This window comes from Eptesicus fuscus, chromosome 12 (assembly GCF_027574615.1).
Source record: "Eptesicus fuscus isolate TK198812 chromosome 12, DD_ASM_mEF_20220401, whole genome shotgun sequence".
NCBI lineage: Eukaryota > Metazoa > Chordata > Mammalia > Chiroptera > Vespertilionidae > Eptesicus > Eptesicus fuscus.
The window spans coordinates 86,352,771-86,374,926 of NC_072484.1; the positions used below are offsets into that span (position 1 = coordinate 86,352,771).

General features: G+C 41.1%; 1 long non-coding RNA gene across 1 annotated transcript; it reads right to left on the minus strand.

Annotated features, from left to right (window-relative positions):
- Positions 1 to 11,519: 11,519 nt before the first annotated feature.
- LOC129150987 (uncharacterized) lies at positions 11,520 to 20,821 on the minus strand. Its single transcript, XR_008557788.1, has 3 exons — positions 20,634 to 20,821; positions 12,414 to 12,510; positions 11,520 to 11,599 (listed from the first exon to the last, which is right to left on the minus strand). It is a non-coding gene; the product is annotated as an uncharacterized LOC129150987 (long non-coding RNA).
- Between the last annotated feature and the right edge of the window lie 1,335 nt (positions 20,822 to 22,156).

Below are 22,156 nucleotides of genomic sequence, written 5' to 3' on the forward strand. Positions count from 1 at the left end.
CACCTTTCTTTGGCTCATTCCTACTTTCCCCGTAGGTCTCCCTTATACATCACCTTTTCCAAGGAGCCTTCCCTGGCCTCTCCCAGCCCCTCCACTCCCGCTCCCTCCGGGGCAGTGTGCTCTGCACCATACTCTCATTAGGTATTTTCCCCTCATTTATTGTACTTCATTTTAATTAGTTGCTTAATCGTCTTTTTTTCCCCCTACCAGCCTAGAAGGCTATTCTTCATGTTCGCCACTGCATCGCCAGTGCCTACTCCTGGGCTTACCTGGAACACAGGAGGGGTTATTAGATACCTGACGAATAAGTCGAATTAATTCGTTTTGTAAAAATTGTGTACTCTCAAAATGGTGAGCAGCACATTGTCTTCTCAGTGGGAGGATAGAAGATCACAGCATTAACAGCGCTTCTGCTCTTAGAAAAAGTAGATGAGTTTCTATGTCCCAAGAAATATTTTTAAATAAATTTGAGATCATTAAAAATGAGGCTTAAATTCACTTTAAAAACAGGTTTGATTATAATGGTTTTTTAGAGAAGTGTCTTCTATATGAATTGAAAGTAACTTTAAGCTATACTAAAAATTACCATAGATTAGGGGTAAATTAGAAATTATCAAAGCCAAAAAGAAAACACTGTGGGAAAAACTATGAAGATTCCAAAATAAACAGAAAGACATTGAGAGCCCTAGCCAGTTTGGCTCAGCGGATAAAGGGTCGACCTGCAGACTGAAGGGTCCCGGGTTCAATTCTGGTCAAGGGCACATGCCTGGATTGTGGGCTCAATCTCCAGTGTGGGGCATGCAGAAGGCAGCCAATCAATTATTCTCTTTCATCGTTGATGTTTCTATCTCTTTCCCCCTCTTCCTTCCTCTCTGAAATCAATAAAAATATGTAAAAAAAAAAAATTTAAAAAGACATTGAGATATACGTGTATGTATACAATTTTATAGAATATGGGGAGGAGTCAAGATATTTGAAGTCAAAGACAAATATGTAAATGCAGGTAAATATACAAACTCAGGAATAATTGTTTAGAAATAGAGTCTCATTTTGTGATTAAGTCTTTCATGATATACATTCCACAAAACTTTTGAAAAACAGGAATAAACTATCTGACTAATGGCAATTTGTACCATATTCACTTTGGGATGAGTGATTTGGCTTCTGGGGGGGGGGGGGGGAATAGTAAATGTATTTAATTTGATGACTATTTATTTGATAATTTACTTGTTTTTAACATAAATTTGTTTAATTTTTAATTACATAAAAACTAGAAGTATAATGAAGTTGAAACAAATTTCGTATTTTCACATGTTTAAGTAACATTAGAACAACAATTTAACTCAGCATGGAGGGGTGGTAGTCCTTAGTGATTTTTTCCTTGTAAAAGGAGTATGTACTTTCTCAAGTTTTTCTATAAAGTGAAGAAGGGGTATGTATTCCATGGGGTGTGTATTGCAGGGGTAGAGGGGAACACAAGGAAAGTCAGTAATTTGATTTGAAAGAAATATAATTTTATTCAGGTCTCCTTTTTGCCTAACCTTACTTTATCATGGAACAGATGAGATAAGGGAATAATCTCTGAACATACTTTGAAATGGGAACCTCTTGTTACCATCATAAGAATGTGAATTTTCTTTGCCAGTGAAATCTCATTTTAGAGTATGTGCTGTTTAATCATTCAAAATTCACATGAATTGGGGCTGGGGGGGCGATCATTGCAGGTGGAATTTTTGCATGTCCCTGCTGAAATAATTGTTTTGTAGTAATAAAAGAGATAATCACACTGTCAAATTTTAATATTCCTTTAAAGTTCTCTTCATAACCAGAGGCAGATCAAGCCATATGTCATTTTCACCCCCATAGAAGCAGCACAATACCCAGACTACTGACTTCTCTTCTGTGAACTAACATGATCCTACCTAATAATAGACAAATATGCAAATTGACCATAGCTCCGACACGCCCACAAGCCACACCCACCATCCAATCAGAGCGAGCATGCAAATTAACCCAAACCAAGATGGCTACAGCCACAGAGAACAAGGTTTCCTAGGTAACAGAGGAAGCCAAGCTTTCCGCCTGCCCTGGCCAGGCCTAAGCCTCCATTCAAGCTACAAAGTTTCAATTATAGAAGGTAAACAAATTCAAACAAATGGCGGCAGAATGGAGCTTGAGAGAGCAGGCCAGGGTTGCCGCCGGCAACAGGGGAAGCAAAGCTTTCCGAACACCCTGGCCGGGCTCACCTGCTTAAGGCAACAAAGTTTCAATTATAACCCCAACAGAAATGGCTGCTGGCCTCGGAGGGAGCCCCAGGCTTGGCTCCGCTCCAGGCTACAAAGTTTGAATTGTAGAAGGAAAATAGATACCAGGGCCTCTGCTTGGGTTGCCAGGGGGCGTGGCCGGCTTGCAAACCACCACAGGCCCCTCGTTCAGGGCGCCCCACACCCCAAGGGAACCCCCACCTGATCCGGGACACCCTTCAGGGAAAACCAGCTGGCCCCCACCCCTGTACCAGGCCTCTATCCTATCTAATAAAAGAGTAATATGCAGATTGATCATCACTGCAACACACAATATAGCTGCCCCCATGTGGTCAAAGATCCTGCCCCTATGTGGACACAAGATGGCCACCACAAGATGGCCAGCAGGAGAGGACAGTTGGGAGGCACCCGGCCTGCAAGGGAGGGCAGTTGAGAAGGACCAGGCCTGCAAGGGAGGCCAGTTGGAGGTGATCAACCCTGCAGGAGAGGGCAGTTAGGGGTGACCAGGCCGGCAGAGGAGGGAAGTTGGGGGCAAACAGGCTGGCAGCAGAGTGGTTAGGGGGTGATCAGGCTGGCAGGCAGAAGCAGTTAGGGGCAATAAGGAAGGCAGGCAGGCAAGCAAGCAGTTGGGAGCCAGCAGTCCTGGATTGTGAGAGGGATGTCCGACTGCCCGTTTAGGCCTGATCCCACCGGGCAGTCAGACATCCTAAACGGGCAGTTGGACATCCCTTGAGGGGTCCCATATTGGAGAGGGTACAGGCTGGGCTGAGGGACAACCCCCCTCCGTGCACGAATTTTATGCATCGGGCCTCTAGTAATATAATAAAAGCGTAGTATGCTAATTAGACTGGACGGCCGAACAGAGGAATGACTGACCATCCAGACGACCTTCCGGACAAAGCCGGGGCTGCAAGGGCCGACCCCCTTGCACACATTTTGTGCATTGGGCCTCTAGTGATAATATAATCACTAGAGTTTTCAGCACACACTCCCTGATGTCTTCTCTATCATTTTGATCAGACAACCCCCTTCTTAGGTTCTTACGGTACCTTCTCACTGTGTCTTAATCAGACAAAGCCCGTCAGTTGATTACATGCCAAATGCTTCACCGGGTTGGCCTCGCTATTTGAAAGTAAATTGCTAACATGATGTCCTATAACCCCAAATACTTTAATGTGTAATTGTTACAAACGAGGACATTCTCCTCTAGAACAGCCAACATGAAAATCGAGAAATTAACATTGATCTATGACCACACTCCTCAGACTCCCATTCAAGTTCTGCCACTTCCTCCCAACAATGTCCTTGATCACCAAAGGAGCCAGGCCAAAATCGTCAGGGCACTTGGCTCTCATGTCTTTTCAGTCTCCTTCAATTGTGGAACCGTTCTTCAGTGTTCTGCTGACTCTCATGACCTTGAAGCTTTTGGAGATTACAGGTCGGTTATTTTGTAAAATGTCCTTCAATCGGGGTTTGTCTGATGTTTCCTCATAATTAAATTTAGGTAAGGTGCATCTTTGGCAGGGACATTGCAGAAGCGATGCTGTGTTCTTCTCATTACATTCTATTCCCTGACGCAGGATTCCAATGTGTCCCGTTACTGGTGATGTTAACTTTGGTCATTTGATTAAGGTGGTGTCTGGCAAGCTCCTCCACTGTAAAGTTGTATTTTTTTTGCCTTTATAATTCATATATATTTTCAAGTCTATAAGCTAAAAATTTTTAATCATAGTAAAACACAGTCAATTATGTTATAAATCAACTTTTAATTCATTGGAGGCCATTTTAAGTTGGCTTAACTCATATTTGCATGGAGCTTAGGATGTTATCTACTACCTTCCTCAGATTCTCACTATATAATTTTGAATGACTCTTCATATTGTGTTTTCTTTAGCGTACCTGAGTCTTCTGATCTGAAATTACTTTCAGCTACATCTCTGAGCTTAAAGAATTTTTAACACCGAATGATAGCCCTAAGGAGTTCACAGTGCTTATTTGCTTGGGAATAAAGCATCTACAATCATTTTCTCTTTCTGGATAACAAATTACCACAAATGTAGCATGTAAAAAGAACACACATTCGTTATCACACAGTTGCCATGGGGCGCAGCTTAACTAGGTCTTCTGCTCTTGGCGAATTCAAGCATTGCCTGAGACCAGGGTCTTCTTCCAAGCTCAGGTGCTTGTTAGCAGTGTTCAGTCCATGTAGCTGTAGAACTTAGGTTGGCCGATTTATTTAAGACCCACAGAAGAGTCTCTGGCTTCTACTTCTGATCTCTAGACCTTCTTTTAAAGGGTGCACCTGGTTAAGTCAGGCCCACCAAGGATAATCTCCCTTTTGGTGAACTCAAAGCCAAGTAATCAGGGACATTAAATTGCATCTACAAAACCCCTTCATCTTTATCTGGATTAGATACTTGAACTTGTATTGTTTCACTGGCTATTGAGTTCGTTACTTGGTTCTGACTCAGCTTTTTCTCTATTCAGTTTTCATTTAGAGTTTCACATGTCTGAACACATAAAATTGTATAAGTGAAAACACTGTTACAACATGTATGCACTATTGTGAAATATCAGGAGAGGCTCAGGTATGTCTGCGTCCTGTGTGCTTACCATGGAGTAAAAGTTGTGCAATAACAAGTAAACGCACAGCAGATTAAGTTCTGATACATTCATATTAAATCATTTTAACACTTACTGAATATTTTCGGTGCTTCTTGCCTGCCTTTTTTTGGTAAGAAATGAAAGCAGTTATTTGATATTAATGACTCCTCTTAGAGGCAAAACTTTATTAACATTCTCTCAAGCTTCTGGGTCAGTTTAATTGAAGAGTATATTCAGTTTACAATGGGCACTGATTTTAAAATATATACCAATTGAAATTGCTTATCTTTATGAATGTGGAATTTCTGAAAAATCTGCAAACCAAACAAGATACAGAAATGGATACTGAGGTTGATATATCAGCAAGCATTGTCCACAAAACCTACATGGCAAGTCTGTGGTTACTATTCTCTAGTTACATTTCATTTATTGATAAGAATTAAAAACATAAACTTATAAAATAAATATGTGGTCCTAAGTTTCTTTTTTTTTTTTAATCTGCATTAGGGTGGTGTTGTGAGTGGGATTTTGTGTGATTAAAGAGCCTATGACTTTAAGAAGGTTTGAAAGCCACAAAAGAGTTTGAACAAGATAGTATTGGGAGGGCTGGATGTACAGTTGGTAAATGGACCTAATCAAGTAATAATTTAATTCCCCTCTTTCTTTAATAGGACTTTTGGAGCTGATATATAATTTGAGCATTTGTAGATCCACCCACTCTGGCATCACCTCCTCCAGCTGAGGGTTCATTGTACCTGATCAAAACTCCATTCCTGCTCTCCTTCAAAGACACACAATAGCCCGTCTTGTGTCACAGAGTAAGACTCATATCTGAATAAGTAAGCCTCCTACCACCAAGATCTGGTGATAGGCATTTGACCATGCAGTGTCATTCTTTCAACTGTCAACTGTCGTTTTCGTTAACTGTAGGCTGCATAAAACCCACGATACAATTTCCCAAACACAGAACATTCCTTGGTATACTAGTATGCCTCCTAAGTGACAAAAATTGCCTCTCTTGGGATGCAGCCAGGAAAGAGCCTAAATCCAAATGTCCTAAAGTGTTAGGTTTCTCAAGCTGTTTTCCCCTCAGTCTTATTGAGTGTAATAAAAGTGCACCAAACCACACACACCTAGCAACTAGAATTTGCACATCCCACGGTCAAGATAATGATCATTTGCATCAGCCTCGAAAGTTTTCTTTGCCTCTTTGTAATCCCTCCCTGCTTCCACCCCCTTCCCCAGAGCACCAATGATTTACGTTCTGTTTTTACAGATTTATTAACATTTCCTGGGACTGTATATAAGTGGTATTATCTAGTATGTGCTCTTTTTTTGTCTGGCTTCTTTCACTCAGCTACTCATTTTGAGATTAATCCATGCTGTGGTGAACATCAATCATCCATTCTTTTTTATTGCTGAATAGTACTCCACCATGTGGCTGTATCACAATTTCTTTATCCAGTCATTTTTAATGGACATTTGTGTTGTTTCCAATTTTTGACTATTACAAATAAAACTGATCAGAGTTTTCACATACAAGTCTTTATGTGGATATATGTTTTCATTCCTCTAGGGTAAATATCTAGGAATGGAATAACATATGGGCGTTATGTTTAACATTTTAAGAAACTGCCACACAGCTTTCCAAAGTCATTCCACCATTTTGTATTCCCACGAACAATGTGTGAGAGTCCCAGTTGCTCTACATCTTCATCTACTCTTGGTATAGTCAGTCTTTAGAAGTTTAGTGTTTATAATGGCTGTGTAGTGGTTTTAAGTGACATTTCCCCAATGACTAATGATGTTAAGCATCTCTTTTTGTGAAGTACCTGTTCAAATCTTTTGCCCATTTTCTTCTCGTGTTGGCCAATGTTTTTTGTTTTTTTCATAATTTTTATTATTGAATTCAGAGAGGAAGGGAGAGGGAGAGAGAGATAGAAACTTGACTATTTATTTAAACTCTACACAATTGTTGCTTTTAAAAGATCTGACTCTTGGGATTGTGTTTTCACATCACAGCATCCTGTGGGGAGGGTGAAGGGCAGCAGCCTAAGAGGTAGGCTCTGTCTAGGAAGAAGTTTGCTGAGACTTGAAAAGCACTGGTTTAGGGACCAGGAAACCTGGTTCTACCAAACAGCTCACTGACTGTGAACAAGTGTTTTAATCTTTCTGGTTTTTAGCTTCCTCATCTGTGAGATGACCCAGTTGGACTGGATAATCTCTATGACCCCTTTCCACTTTGAATACTTGAATACACACTGTTCTGGAATTCTCAGCTGTTTCTTAGAAAGCTCTTTCACGTACACTTTATCGTTTTATCCTCAAAAGAATCCCAGGCAAGTCTTTGCAGGATAGAGAGGTTAGGTGTCATTTCAGATGTGGCTGTGGAAAATTAGGTGATCGGCAAAGATAACCTATCTGATAGATAGCAGAACTGGAACATGAACTCAGGTCTTCTCAGAAAATTCCTGAGTAAACCACACAAAAACACGAGAGAAAGCAAAACTGTTTGGAATCATTAATCATATGCATGAATTACGTACTTCTACTGGTGATATTTCCCTTAGTTACTCAGACCACTCTAAACTCAAAATAAAAGTAAACAACAGAAATAAAAGTAACCAAATGACCAATGCTCTACTGTGATATGAATATAGGGGAAATTATGAGGGATTAAAAGATAACAGCTGAGCTCTGCTATGATTCACTTATGGCCACTCCTTACCAGAAATGTAGAGATAAGGTACAGGGAACAGCAGGGGGAAAAGCCACGAGGAAGACAAGGAATTGGGAAACTCTCACTACTTAGCTAGGTAAAATGAGAGAATCATAGACAAAAAATATTTGAAAATCAATAGCATACAAAAAATAAATAAATAGGTACTATATTGGAAAGAATTAAGACTAGGAAAAGATATAAACTTGATGGTTAAATTGCAATAAAAAATGCTTATGGCTGCAAAATTATATGCCAAAATGAGTGATAAAATTTAAAAGATACACACCAAAATATTAAAGTGTAAAGGGCATGAAGTATGGAACCTACTTAAATAGTTCAGAAAAATAACGTGTGTATATATGTACATGGTAAAATGTTAAAAAATTAATGGTCTGGCCGGTATAGCTCAGTGGTTGAGCATCAACTTAAGATCCAGGAGGTCATGGTTTGATTCTAGTCAGGGCACATGCCGGGGTTGCAGGCTTGACCCCCAGTAGGAGGCAGCCAATCAATGATTCTCTCTCACCACTGATACTTTTCTCTCTCTCTCTCTGTCTCCCTTCCTCTCTGAAATCAATAAAAAAATATATTTTTAAAAATTAATGAATCTGGGGAAAGCATACATGAGAGTTCTTCCTACTATATATATGAGAATACTAGCTACTATTTTTACAACTTTTCTGTAGGACTAAAATCATTTCACAATTAAAAGTTAATAAAAAGGGGGGAGGGCGCCCTAACTGGATTGGCTCAGTGGATAAAGCGTTGGCCTTCGGACTGAAGGGTCCCGGGTTCGATTCCGGTCAAGGGCATGTACCTTGGTTGCAGGCACATCCCCAGTGGGGGGTGTGCAGGAGGCAGCTGATCGATGTTTCTCTCTCATCGATGTTTCTAACTCTCTATCCCTTTCCCTTCCGCTCTGTAAAAAATCAATAAGATATATTACAAAAAAACAGGGGGGGAGGGCAATAGGAGCATAGTTACTTAGCAATTAATGTAGAAGGATTCGTAATAGAGCTGAGAAAGACTTCATATTCTATTTCATAAACAGATCAATAGACCTGCATTATAGTCTCCATTTGTCCTCTAAGTGGCAAAGACATCTTGGACTACTCCTTGAAAATCTGTGGTTTTAGACTAAATTAGTGATTTTAAGACTGTTGTGTGGATTCTGGGAAAGTATTTCAAACCCAAAAGAGCAAAGCAAGAGCTGCTCTCAGCCTGCCTTCCATCCTGCACCCATTCAACTGGAGCAGCTTCCGTTTTGGGGGGGATGTACTGAGTAGTTGTATTTGAAGAAAGGTCCCTGCTGCTTCTAAACAATTTTCCCCTCAAAGTCATTGGACTAGATGACCTTTAAAAATTATTTCAAATATGAATTCATGGGTTTCCATTATTTGGTGGAAAACTATGCTATATCAGAGGTTGGCAAAGCAGGACCCATGAGCCAAATCCAGCCTACAGATTATCTTTGTAGCACCCATGAGTTTAGTAGGATTTTTACATTTTTAAATGGTTTGGGGGAGAGGTGGGAATAATTTTTGACCCATAAAAATTACATGAAATTTACATTTCAGTGCCTGCTAGTATAAAACCTGATTGGAGCACAGCCACAGCCACGCTTATGTGCTGACTGTGACTGCTTTCACTGAGAACGGCAACCCTGAAGAGTTGTGACAGACACCGAGAGACCTTATGTCCGAATAGCCTCGATATTTATGTGGCCCTTGAAGAAAAAGTTTGCCACCTCCTGTGTGATATAAAAACCAGTATAGATTATACATTTCAGAAATCCCAGTGACTTCTGTGTAGATAAGGGTTCTCTACAAGAACCCTTCCCAGGAGCGGGAATTACAGGCCTTTGGGCAGGACTTTGAGATACTGGAAGGACGTGACATCTGTGGTGTGCTCCTCGGATTTCACCTTCTCCTTGTAAGGTTGGCCTTAGTTCCACCTCTTCCTTGATTCACCCGATAACCAATTTCTGCACAATCCAGAATAGGTACTTTCTGCTTTCTATTGTTACCTGACACAATTAGTCCTGATTGGGGAATAAAATCCCACCCAGATCCATAAGGATATGGGGGCATCAGCAGAGGTCATAGACGGGAGGTAATAGGGGTGTTTCTGTCCTGGTACTTGGCCCCATTCTTGAGGGTGATCTGATAAGCTCCTGTCTGGCTCAAAGTTTCTTTGAAGATCAGCAGAGTTAATGAATGAGAAACTACTTCATAATGACAATGAAATTATACAGGTGAAAGCATTCCTGAACTATGGCAATATAACAATAATGTATACACAGTTATTATCAAGCTAAAAGCAAGACAAGGTTAAAATAGAAAGAAAAACACTACATCGGTAATCTTGTACTTTTTTAATACTCTAAGCACATAATAGATAGCTTAGCTGCCCTAATTCTGACAGATACAACATCCATTGCTGTTTTCCCTTCCCAATGACCCATGAAGTAAATTTTTTCACTAGGACTGCCATAACAGAGGATTGCAAACTGTGGCTTAAACAAAATTTATTGTCTAATTTTGTTTTGTTTTTTTAATATATTTTTATTGATTTCAGAGAGGGAGAGATAGAAACATCAGTGATGACAGAGAATCATCAACTGGCTGCACGCCCCCAACTGGGGATGGAGCCTGAAACCTGGGCATGTTCCCTTGACCAGAATCGAACCCGGGACCCTTCAGTTGTCAAGCCAACGCTCTATCCACTGAGCCAAACCGGGTAAGACTACTGTCTAATTTTTGAGGCTAGAATCCCAGAATCAATGCCAGCAAGGTTTAGTTCCTTCTGTGAGGGAAGGATCTGTTCCAGGCCCCTTTCCTTGACTTGTGGATGGCTATCTACATATCGTCTGCCCTCTATGAGTGTCTGTGTTGAAATTCCCTTTCCTTATAAGGACACTAGTCATATTGGATTAAAGACCTACCTAGTGACTTTTTAACTTGATTACTTCTGGAAAGACCATATCTCCAAATAAGGCTACATTCTGATGTATTGGGGGGTTAGAACTTCAACATATGAATTCAACACAATTCAACCCATAACATGAAGGGTGGTTTGTATTGTGAGTTTAGGTACAAAGTCCTTTTCTTGAAGCCCCAATTCTTCAATGACCCATTGATTTCAGTGAAAGAAGCTTCTTCCTTCTTTACTTTCTCAAAATCAAGCAAGGCATGTCTTATTTCCTTTACTGAATCTATCTCATTGAAATGGCAATGAATAAGCTTTTCCTCCACAATATGGCAAAGAATGGTCGGTAAATTCAAAGACCTCCTGTGTGGAATTCCAGGCATACCCAACTTGGTGCTCTACTCTTTCAGGACACAGATCTTTCCCCAAGAAGTTAGGAACCATGGAAGAGAACACACCTTACCACCTTCTCTAAGAGCTTAGAAAATGGGAGCTTGTGGGTGTGGTTGGAGTCAGGCTGCTGGCTTAGCTGCAGAACACAGTGTAACGCGGCTGCTAAGGCCTCCTGGCTATGGAGAAAGAATGGGTGAATGCACAGGCGAATGCAGGTCATGGAGCAAGAGAGAACAAGAGAGAGGAAATTCTTTGGAAATTTCAACCAAGAGCTTCTTTAACCAATTAACTTTCCAAGATTTCACGTGCTTCCGGTGGGGCCCACCCCCCAGGCAATCCACTGTTCCCCAGCCCAGCCTTCAGGCACACAGCTCCCCTGTGCCACCCTGACTTCCACTGCACATGTGCCTATCTCTCCCTTCCGCCTCCAACAATCCAGTACTGGATACCGGAAGTGGGGGTGTTCATTCCCTTGGAGGAACAATGTTGTGTGAAGCTGTAGGTTCCTGGTGAAGCTTCCCAGGTAACAAGGCTTGCAACGTCTCACTTCCCTTTGCTTTCTTCCCTTTATTAATATCAACTAGCTAGTTACGCTGATAGCAGTGGAACATTTACACACACCAGATTTCAATAAGTTCTTCTGGGGAAGCACACTTTTTAAGAAACACCAGACATTTTTGTGGAATATCTGTCAATGTGAGAATTCAATGAGTTAATAAGGATAATAAAATCTGAGGATTAGATTAAAATTCTAAAGTTTAAATTAGAATCGTAAGTCCTATTTCTCAAAATAAATGTTTACTTTTAAACATCAAACAAAATGTATTTGCTGTTTTAATATAAGCACTCCAGCTAAAATACTATTGCAGCAGCCAGCCTTTTTTTCATGGTTTCCTGAGTGCACCCCCAGCGTTTAAAATATAGCCTTCATTTTCATTTGTCATGTACTAACATGTACTGTACATCTCAATGCAGGCAATTACTGAAAATGTCTTTGATGCAGTAAGACAGGTTCTACCTAATTCTCCTCTCCTGACTCTGCAGGGTTCAATAATAAACTCTCGAAGCGAAAACAAAACAAAACAAAAAAAAACGCAAGGTCTGGATGAAACCTTCCTCAAATTTTTGTTCCAGCAGTGACAGCTATAGGCCTCCCCTGCTAGTATCAACTGCTAAATGGTATGAAAGCTATGTAGGAAACTATTAGTGAGGCACATACCAGTTTGGAAATAATCATTAGAGAAGACTGAAAAATGTGCATGATCATCTTCACCCCCGAACATGAAATCCTCAGTTACCTTTTGCAGTAGCTTAATCTCCAGCCCATGCATCTGTTTATTCGTGAATGCCTTTCCACTGTGCAAGGGCTGAAAGTGGGCCTGACGGGCTTAAACCAACGTTAAGAAGTGCTGGTGACAGTCAATGAGTCCCAGATGAACTGAAATTATTAGTGCAGTGAATATAATGGAAAGGAAAGAACCTAGCACTTCCTGTATACTTACTCATTGACCAGGTCAGCGCTTGGCCAGCTTTAATGTGCATATGAATCATTCAGGCATCTTCTTTTTGGGAAGGAGACTTAATTTGCTTTTATTCCCCCTACATTGACATATAATTGACATTTTATATTAGTTTTGGATGTACAATATAATGATTCCATATTTGTATATATTGCAGAATGATCACTACAATAAATTGAGCTAACATCCATCACCATACATAGTTACTTTTTTCTTCTTCTTCTTAGCATGCCTATTCCCATTCAGCAGGTCTGGGGCAGGACCTAAGAGTCTACATTTTTAACAAGTTCTCGTGACTGCTACTGACTGGTCCACAGACCACACTTTGTGTAGCAAGAGCCCAGCTCCTTCGTGTTTAATACTTACAATACATTTGAGAGATAGATATTATGATTACCTTTAAAACAGACATTGAAGGAGAGATTTAAAAATTCGTAAATGAGGAAGCCTGAAATGTGTCTAATAGCAACGTCCCTACTCTTTCCAGTAGTCATTAATAACACTCCATAGGAATAACAGATGTTTTATTTTTTTTAAATTTGTGCCTCAAACATGCCTGCTCACCGGTGACATTTGTCTAAAATTCAGGTCCTCGGGCTCCCCCCCAAACTATTAAATTAGAACTTGCAGATGACATGCCTAGGGAAAGGTATTTTAAACTGGTACCTGGATAATTCTTGTGATCAGGAACGTTTAAGAAACGATGATCAGCTAGGTCATGCTGTAGCTTAGAAAACTTAAATAAGGAGTGGTGATGTGCTCTGTTTAGCTTGAGAGAACAGTGTCTGCTCAGGCAAAGAGTAGCTCAGGACCCCTTACAATGCATTTCAGCTTCACTGAAAAGGGCTGCTGGGAGCAGGGAATGAAACTTGTTGGTTTCATGACATAAGGGATAGGTTTAAACCTGTATCTTATAACAGGGTGCTAAAGTATCTAATTATGTCACTTTTAATTGTAAGGTGAAAGCAACAACAGCCACAAAGTTTTCTTTTTCTCTTTATCAAGGGGATGATCTTTGCCTACCAATCTAATTATAGAGCATCTGTATTCTAGAATTAAAGCTCATCTGAATATATTTTCCATCCCCAAATCCATAATTCAATTTCTTAGTAGGACCTCTCAGTGAGATCAGAATAGGGCTGATTCTTTATCTCTGCTTTGAAAGGGTAACCTTGTGCCAAGGATATTAGCATGAATTTTTCACTATAATTCCGAATGGTAAATAAAGGGCCCAAGACTTTTAAAGTAAACTTTGGGTACTCCTTTAGATTACTGATATTGTTTTCTGGCTTTTAAAAAACACATTTAGTGTACTGAAGTACTATACATTATTATTTTTTCATTTTTTTATTGAGGTATTATATGTGTACATATCTTACCATTACCCCCCCACTCCACACCCATACATGCCCCTCACCCCCCAGAGTTTTGCGTCCATTGTTTATGCTTATATGCATGCATACAAGTCCTTCGTTTGATTTCTTATCTCCCCCACCTCTCCCTAACTTTCCCCCTGTAATTTGAAAAAAGTACTATACATTATTAAAAGGTACTCTAGGATCTTGATACAGTTAAGTTAATGTACTTACGAAATATATAATTTATTAACTAAATACATTCTGTTACTAATAAAACCTAGTAACTTCATAACTTAGAATACCTTGGATTTTCATATATATTTCTATGTTGAAGAAAATATAATTATACATGATAATTTTCAAATGAAATATCACATTTCCTCTTAAAATTAACAAGATAGTTCAAATATGTCAAAAGAAATGTACTGAAATATTACTATGGCATAATTCATTAAGCATAGAATTTGTTGCAAGGTCAACCAATATAAATAGAAATTTGGAGACAGTCCAATCTGAGTTTGAAGCCTAGATCTAGCCAGTTACTAGCTTGTCTGACCCTCCATTCCCTCAACTACAAACTAGGGAGGACATTTCCTTGTTGAGCTATGTATTAGACTAGAGATAGATAAATGGGCAAGCATGTGGTAGATGATTACTGAACGTAATTATAAAACGGGGTATAATGGATTATCTAATGAAAGGACCTCCTTTTAATGATTATCACTTACGGGGTAATCTCAAAGAACGAATTCTCCAGTCACCCATTTAGCGAAGTTCCTATTTTGGAGTACAGTGAAGTCACATGATTATCTACATTTTACTTATTCAAATTTAACTGTGTGTACTTAACAAGAAAGAAAACTAGCCCAGCTGGTGTGGCTCAGTTGGTTGAATTGTCTTCCCATGCACCAAAAGGTCACTGGTTCAATTCCAGATCAGGGCACATGCACATTGGGGGTGAGGAGTGGGGGTGCAGGAGGCTGCCTTTCGATGTTTCTCTCTCACATCTTTCTCTTTCTCCCTCTCCCTTCTTCTCTCTCTCTAAAATCAATTTAAAAAAAAAAAACATTTAAACAAAAGAAAGAAAAATAATGGAAAGAGAAAAAATTCCCCAATTCTAAATTATCTAGTCAACTTAGCTCAATATTCCATTCAACAAGCAAATATTCTGGCCCAAATATAAGATGAGAATATAAATCTTTGTCTCAATTGGCCTCACTTCCCATGGGCCTCTCCAAGTATGAACACTTTGCTGCACAAAGTTTAATTCTTGTATCTTAAGATATATATTTCTGGTACAAAATATTCCTAAGGCACAAGCCAGCAGCTGCACTTTATCTGCTGCTCAACGGAAGAAAGAGTGCTCTGTTTTGAAGTTGGAGGAAAAACTGGCCCTGTTGGAATCATTGAGAAATATTATCTCTCTCTCTCTGAAGTAACAACTTCCTGAGGAATTTTCCAATGCAATTTTTTAAAAATCTTTTGAAATAATTATAGACTTGCAGAAGTTGCAAAAGTAGTTCATAAAATAGTTTGTTTACCCTTTACCCAGTTTCTCTCAGGTTAACAACTTACATAACTATAATTATCCAAAGCAAGAGATAACATTAGTACAAAATTATTAACTAAACTACAAAGCTTATTCCAATGTCACCAGTTTTCTCCCAGTGTCCTTTTTCCCCAGTGTCCCAGGATATGATCCAGGATCCTACCTTCCATTTATTTGTTATATTTTCTTATTGTTCGCCAGTCTGTGGTAGTTCCTTGTCTTCGTCTTTCCATTACTTTGATCTGTGACTCCATGAAGGTAGGGAAACCTATGTCAACATTTTAAAAAATGTCTTAAGTAGGTATTGATTTTGTAATTCTGTGTAAGTCCAAAACCAGGGTATTATCTATGGTGGATTGGATTCCTTATTAATTTGTCATTTTGTCATTACACAAGTAAAGGTAACAGCTACCATGGTAGTTACATTATCTGAGTGAATGTAACTGCCCAAGTGACACCAAAATGAACCAATTGCTCTTGTTCTTGGATAGTTACTGATACTGGGAGCCATGTCAAACATGGTGGGAGAGCTCGTGGGTAGTGCTCCATTTCTAACACCCCCGATGGATTGGAGATTCAGCAATTCTGGCTTCAGGTATCATTACCATTGACTTCTTAATAATTTTTCTGGCTTTTATTTTTCATATGATTCTTATTAATTTAAAAAGATACAGATAATATTCTTACAAAATTTTAGGAGATTAGCTTTGTCCAAGGGAAGGGTGGGATCAGACTCCTGAAGAAGGGCACAAAGACATACAAAGTATACAAGGATGTTCACTGTAGCGACAGATCAGGAATAAGTGTCTATCAGTATGGAATTGGTAAAAGAGTGCATCCATTAAAAGAATGCAGTAGATCTTCTTGCAGGGAAGAGAAATTATGTTCGAGATAAAGTACATGAAAAAACCTGGTGAAGAAGAGACTCTGCATAGTATGACTATCACCATGTCCACCTGTATTATTACAAGAAGAAGGCGGATGAAGTATTCTATCTAATAAAAGAGTAATATGCAAATTGACCATCACTCCAACACACAAGATGGCTGCCCCTATGTGGTCAAAGATGGCTGCCCCCATGTGGACACAAGATGGCCACCACAAGATGGCCAGGAGGGGAAGGTATTTGGGAGGGACCAAGCCCAGTTGGGGGTGATCAAGCCTGCAGGGGAGGACAGTTAGGGGTGACCAGGCTGGCAGAGGAGGGAAGTTGGGGGCAACTGGGCCTTCAGGGAAGGGCAGTTGGGGGGACCCAGGCCTGCAGGGGAGAGCAGTTGCGGGGGACCAGGCCTGCAGGGGAGGGCAGTTGGGAGGGACCAGGCCTGCAGGGGAAGGCAGTTAGGGGCAATCAGGCTGGCAGGGGAGCAATTAGGCATTAATCAGGCTGGCAGGGGAGTGCTTAGGGGGTGATCAGGCTGGCAGGCAGAAGCGGTTAGGGTCAATCAGGAAGGCAGGCAGGCAAGCAGTTGAGAGCCAGCAGTCCTGAATTGTGAGAGGGATGTCCGACTGCCCGTTTAGGCCCGATACCAGTAGGATCGGGCCTAAACGGGCAGTCGGACATCCCTCGAGGGGTCCCAGATTGGAGAGGGTGCAGGCTGGGCTGAGGGACACACACCCTCCCCCGTGCACGAATTTCGTGCACCGGGCCTCTAGTATTAATATATATTGTCAACAGTGGTTATCTCAAGGTTCAGTGGGGAGCAGGATGGATTTTCACTTTATACCTGATACCTTTTTGTCTCACTACAATGTCTTAAATGATGGCTGAAAATTTTTTTTTGTTTTATCAAAGGCACAAGCAGTACTTTCAAGATTAATAAGCACTTTAATAGAGTCTTTGAATCAACTTCAAGAAATAAATCCTATAAATATAAATATTTTCCTTTATAGAGTTTATATTCATTTAAACCAGAAAAATTGAGATTATTAACATTTCTGAGATGATGAGACAATATTAATTCATTTCCTTCAAATAACATCAAAAACAAGTCTATTAAGTTTTATCTGTGTTGTTTATTCAGGCAGTGCATCTCACAGTGGTTTTGTGGTTTGGTAAAGAAATAGGTACAGAAATTTATTTGTGAAACGAAACAAAAACTTTATTTTAAGTTGTGCTTTATAAAAAGGCAAAATGTAGTTTATCTCTGAGCACCAGGATTATGGGTTATTATGATTATTTCCATTGCTTATTTTCTTTCTGTTTTCCAAATTATTTAGAACGATCATAAACTACATTTGCAATCAGAAAGAGATCTTACAATTGTTATATTAAAGTTAGATGTCTATCAATTTAACACCGTATACCTGACCTATGTTACTCTGCTCCTACTTTCTAGATGACATCAAGTACTTCTCTTTTTCTCAGCGACTGAAGTTTGCAGACTTTACAGGCTGGGACCAAATGATTTGTATTGTGATCACCTTAGTTCCCACCTCTCTCTATCCAAAATGATGAGGCGAAGTCCATCCAGTACACCCTAACAAGCGACATTTTAAACGTTATTACTAAACTGACTATGCAGGCTTTTCATCAGAACTGCAGAACCACAAAAGGTCAAAGCACAGAGGAGCTGACTGTTAGAAAAACTCCAGCTTCTTACACCTTCTGTAGCCACAATCACATGGGAAGCAGCACATATTTTTAGGTTATACCAAGAAAGCTTGAAACTGCAGCTCTGGTGAGAGAGGGAGAGGGATTCTTCATGACATTTGAAGCTTTTATGCACAGAGTTTCAGATCCTTGGAAGAAAGTTATTAAATACTGCATGACATGCACATTGTACAACAGCGTGTCATAATTATAGTGTGATTTCAACCATCTGAAGCCTTCCTGTGTTTTCTGGTTTTTGCATCTAAGCCTTGTAAATTATTTCTGACTCATTAGCCTTTCTCCCTACGGGCAACTCACATGCTCCGTAAATATGTGCATATTTTTCTGAAATCTCTTTTCTCGAAAATGCATTCATTTGCTCTTTAGTTTCAGAATGTAGATTCCCACAGTGAAAAGCAGTTAAATAACACTTGCCTCCCTCTCCTATATCCTCCTTTCTCTAAGAAATGTCATTTATAATTAAAAGCACATATCTGAAGACCAATTCTTTTTTACAACTGGGGACCTTAAGCTAAGGAGGGCGTTAGGGAGTGGGGAGCAGGATGGTATAAACACTACTAGGCCAGAGCGCCCCAACTTTGGCCCCACTGACACTTCGGGGTGGTGATTTTTTACGGCGAAGGGCTGTCCTGTGCACTGTAGCATATTCAACAATGTCTCTGGCCTCCACCCACGGGTGCCATAGTGCAGAGCTCCAGTTCCCCGACGTGACCACGAAAAGTTGAAGATGTTGCCAAATATCTCCTAGGGCCGTGGTCGGCAAACCGCGGCTCGCGAGCCACAGGCGGCTCTTTGGCCCCTTGAGTGTGGCTCTTCCACAAAATACCACGGCCTGGGCGAGTCTATTTTGAAGAAGTGGCGTTAGAAGAAGTTTAAGTTTAAAAAGTTGGCTCTCAAAAGAGATTTCAATCGTTGTCCTGTTGATATTTGGCTCTGTGGACTAATGAGTTTGCCGACCTGCAGGCAACCCATTAGTCAACAGAGCCAAATATCAGCAGGACAACGATTGAAATCTCTTTTGAGAGCCGAAAACCGACTTCTGCGCATGGGCCACGAAGTTTCAATCGCACTGTACGTGCGCGCCCACACGTGGTATTTTGTGGAAGAGCCACACTCGAGGGGCCAAAGAGCCGCATGTGGCTCATGAGCCGCGGTTTGCCGACCCCTGGGCTAGGGAACAAAATGGACCCCGACTGAGAGCCACTGCACTAGGCCAAAGATCTTACAAAACCAAGCTCTCTGTGTTTTTGCCAATCCAAATTGTCCCTTTGACCCCAGGGTCAACCTCTGACTACCTAGCCACCCGCCAACATGAAATACAGACACTCATAAATACCCTCACTCTCTTCACGTTGAAGCCTTAACACTGTCTACAGTCCGTCCGCTGAACCCTATGCGGCCAATTCAGGACGTAGGAGAGAAGCAGGTACCTTCCCGCCCTGCACTGACATGAGTGTTCATGCTTGTCACTTTTAATGTTGTATCCTGACGTCTGAAGCTCTAAAATACACCCCCCATCGTTTCTTTGTCCACCAGCTACACTCTAAAACCCCATGCTCCCCCCATGAATATTGTTTCAAGCATACTTTCATTTATTCTGCCTTGCATTTGATTTTGCACTTAAGTATACAATTATGTTCCAGCCTTAAAATATTTATTTCCTGAAATTATCTGTTTAGAGCCTATTCATTAAACTGGAGGGAAGGTGATAGCACTTGAAAAATAAACAAACCAAAAAGTCCCTTAAGTCACAACAAAACAACACATATTAGCTCCTGTGAGTCTTTTATGCTTCTTAATATATTTGAGGAATGTTTACTCTCCCTATTCCAGGTTATCTGGTGTTCGAAGCACCAACAAAAATGGGCAGAGGGAATGATTTCCTTCAAGGGAGAAACATTATTGATGAATTCTCTTCCACGGAAAACTGAAAAGTGGGTCTACCATTACTAGAGTCACCCATAACCTTGAGTGAAGCAGCTTAGTGTCTGCTGGCCTATTTTATCTTTGGTAAAATGAGAATGATACCTACCCTCTGTGGCACATTGAATGAAATAACTGTCTTGAGCTCTGAGCCTGGTGCCTGACATGCAGCTGTTTTAGAAGTGTCATTTTTCTATGCCACTTCTCTTTGTTCCCAGCACTGGCTAACTAATTTGTGAGGTCCAGTGCAAAATGGAAACGTGGGCTTCCTTTTGCAAATATTAACCATTTCAAGATGACAATCGAGGAACATTAAACCAAGTGTGGGACCTGTCTCAGCATGGGGCTCCGAGTTTCTGCTTAGGTTGCACACTCACAAAGCCAGCCCTGCTCCCTCCCCTCGGGTTTTCAAGGTTCTACTTGCCTATTATTCTACTAAGTGAGAAGCCGCTCTTCAGTTTGACACTTGACAGGAAAATAAATGAAACTAACGAAAGAGGGCTTTATTATGTGTGTTGTTTTTTTCATGCCGACTCACTTTTTCTGAAGTTGTTGAGCGTCGGAAGCTTAGGGCTCTTACAAAGGAGCCGTTTTCATTTGCCATGGTATCCCATGTGTTATGGTTTGGGTCATTCCTGACATGGAGGAATTAAGAAAAAACCCACTCTGTTTTCTACAAGTAATTGGACCCTTGAAAACAGCCCAAGGAGCACTTAGTGGCCAAGGGGCACTTAACTCAAAAGCTCTTTACCTAGACTTACCAAACAGCATTCACAAAGAAGTCAGCAGGGTTTTACATCCGTCCCTTAGATCCTGCAATGGAGGCTTTTAGGGAACTGGTCCAGATGTCTAAGAGGAAGACTTGGTCTCCAAACCACTGAGTCTGGGCTCTGCCTGTTATTTCTTATCCTTTATGGATTCATCAATATGTCCTTTAAAGATGTTCTCAAGGTTCTCACATCCTATTTGTAAGAGCAGATCCTGTGAAAAGAACAACATAAGTGTTTGAATATATGGATAGATGTACACACACACACACACACACACACACACACACACAGATTTCTAAATTTCCTCTGTTGAAAGAAACACACACATACACAGGCACACAAGACATCTTAACAGAAGGCAGGCGTGTGATATACATTGGAATATTAAGGTATATGTTAGTTTTCATTTAGTCATTCATTTATTCTCAGGACTTTATTTGTAACTAGAGGCCCGGTGCACAAATTCGTGCACAGGTGGGGTCTGGCTGGCCTGCCCTGATTGGGGCTGATCAGGCGGGCTGGCCAGGGGGAGGGGCTGCAGGCAGTTGGTGGGCCGGCCCCACCCCCGATCTGAGTGTGGGGGGCTGATTGGGGGCAGGACCAGCTGGGAGAAGGGGCTCCCTGGTCAGACTCCCAGTGGAGGGGACAATTTGCATATCACCCTTTTATTAGGTGGGATAATTTGGAAAATCTCACCCAAGGATATGTTTAATGATTTTAGAGAGAGGAAGAGAGAGAGAGAGAAATGGGAGAGAATCATGATTGGTTGCCTCCCCTCGGAGGATGGAACCCGAGATCTAGGCATGTGCCTTGACCAGGAATGGAACCTGAACCCTCTTGGTGCAGGGGAAGATGCTCCAACCAAGTGAGCCGCCGGCCAAGGCAGGACTTTTATTATTTTACAGTGGATAAACTGAGGCTCAGAGTAGTTTACATAACCTGCACAGAGTCACACAAGTTGATGGTCTGGATTAGAGATTTTATCTGACTCATGTATTAAAATTCTACTCAGTTTAGATTTTTAAAAATTCAGGGGTCCAATTTGGTACGATCTCTTTGAATCAAACAACAAACAAAATGCAATAAACTTTAACATACTTGCTAATCATATTCGTTTATATGGCCGCCTTGCTCTTGCCATAATTTTCACCCATTCCCCCACCCCCATCCCCATAAATCGTTCAGTGTCTACATGGTAGTGATTTTCCTAACAATTGATCGGCAGAACTGGCTGGCCTCCGGGTAAAGATGAAGAGTACTAACATCGCTGACCTAAAAAAAAAAAGAGCAGTTTGGGATGGCAACCCCTCCCTTCCGGCCTCGACCGGGCGGTAGGAAACCTCCGCACGTGGATCCCCGCGATTCCCAGCCCGCGCGTCCATCCGGGCAACTGGCCAGTCGGCCCAGACCGCGCAGGCGCGAGGGCTGCGGCGGCTGGGGGCGGGCCCCCGGTTTCCCTAGAGACCGGGCGGAAGCGGCCGGAAGCTGCGCTACGGTTGGCCGCCGCGGGGGGG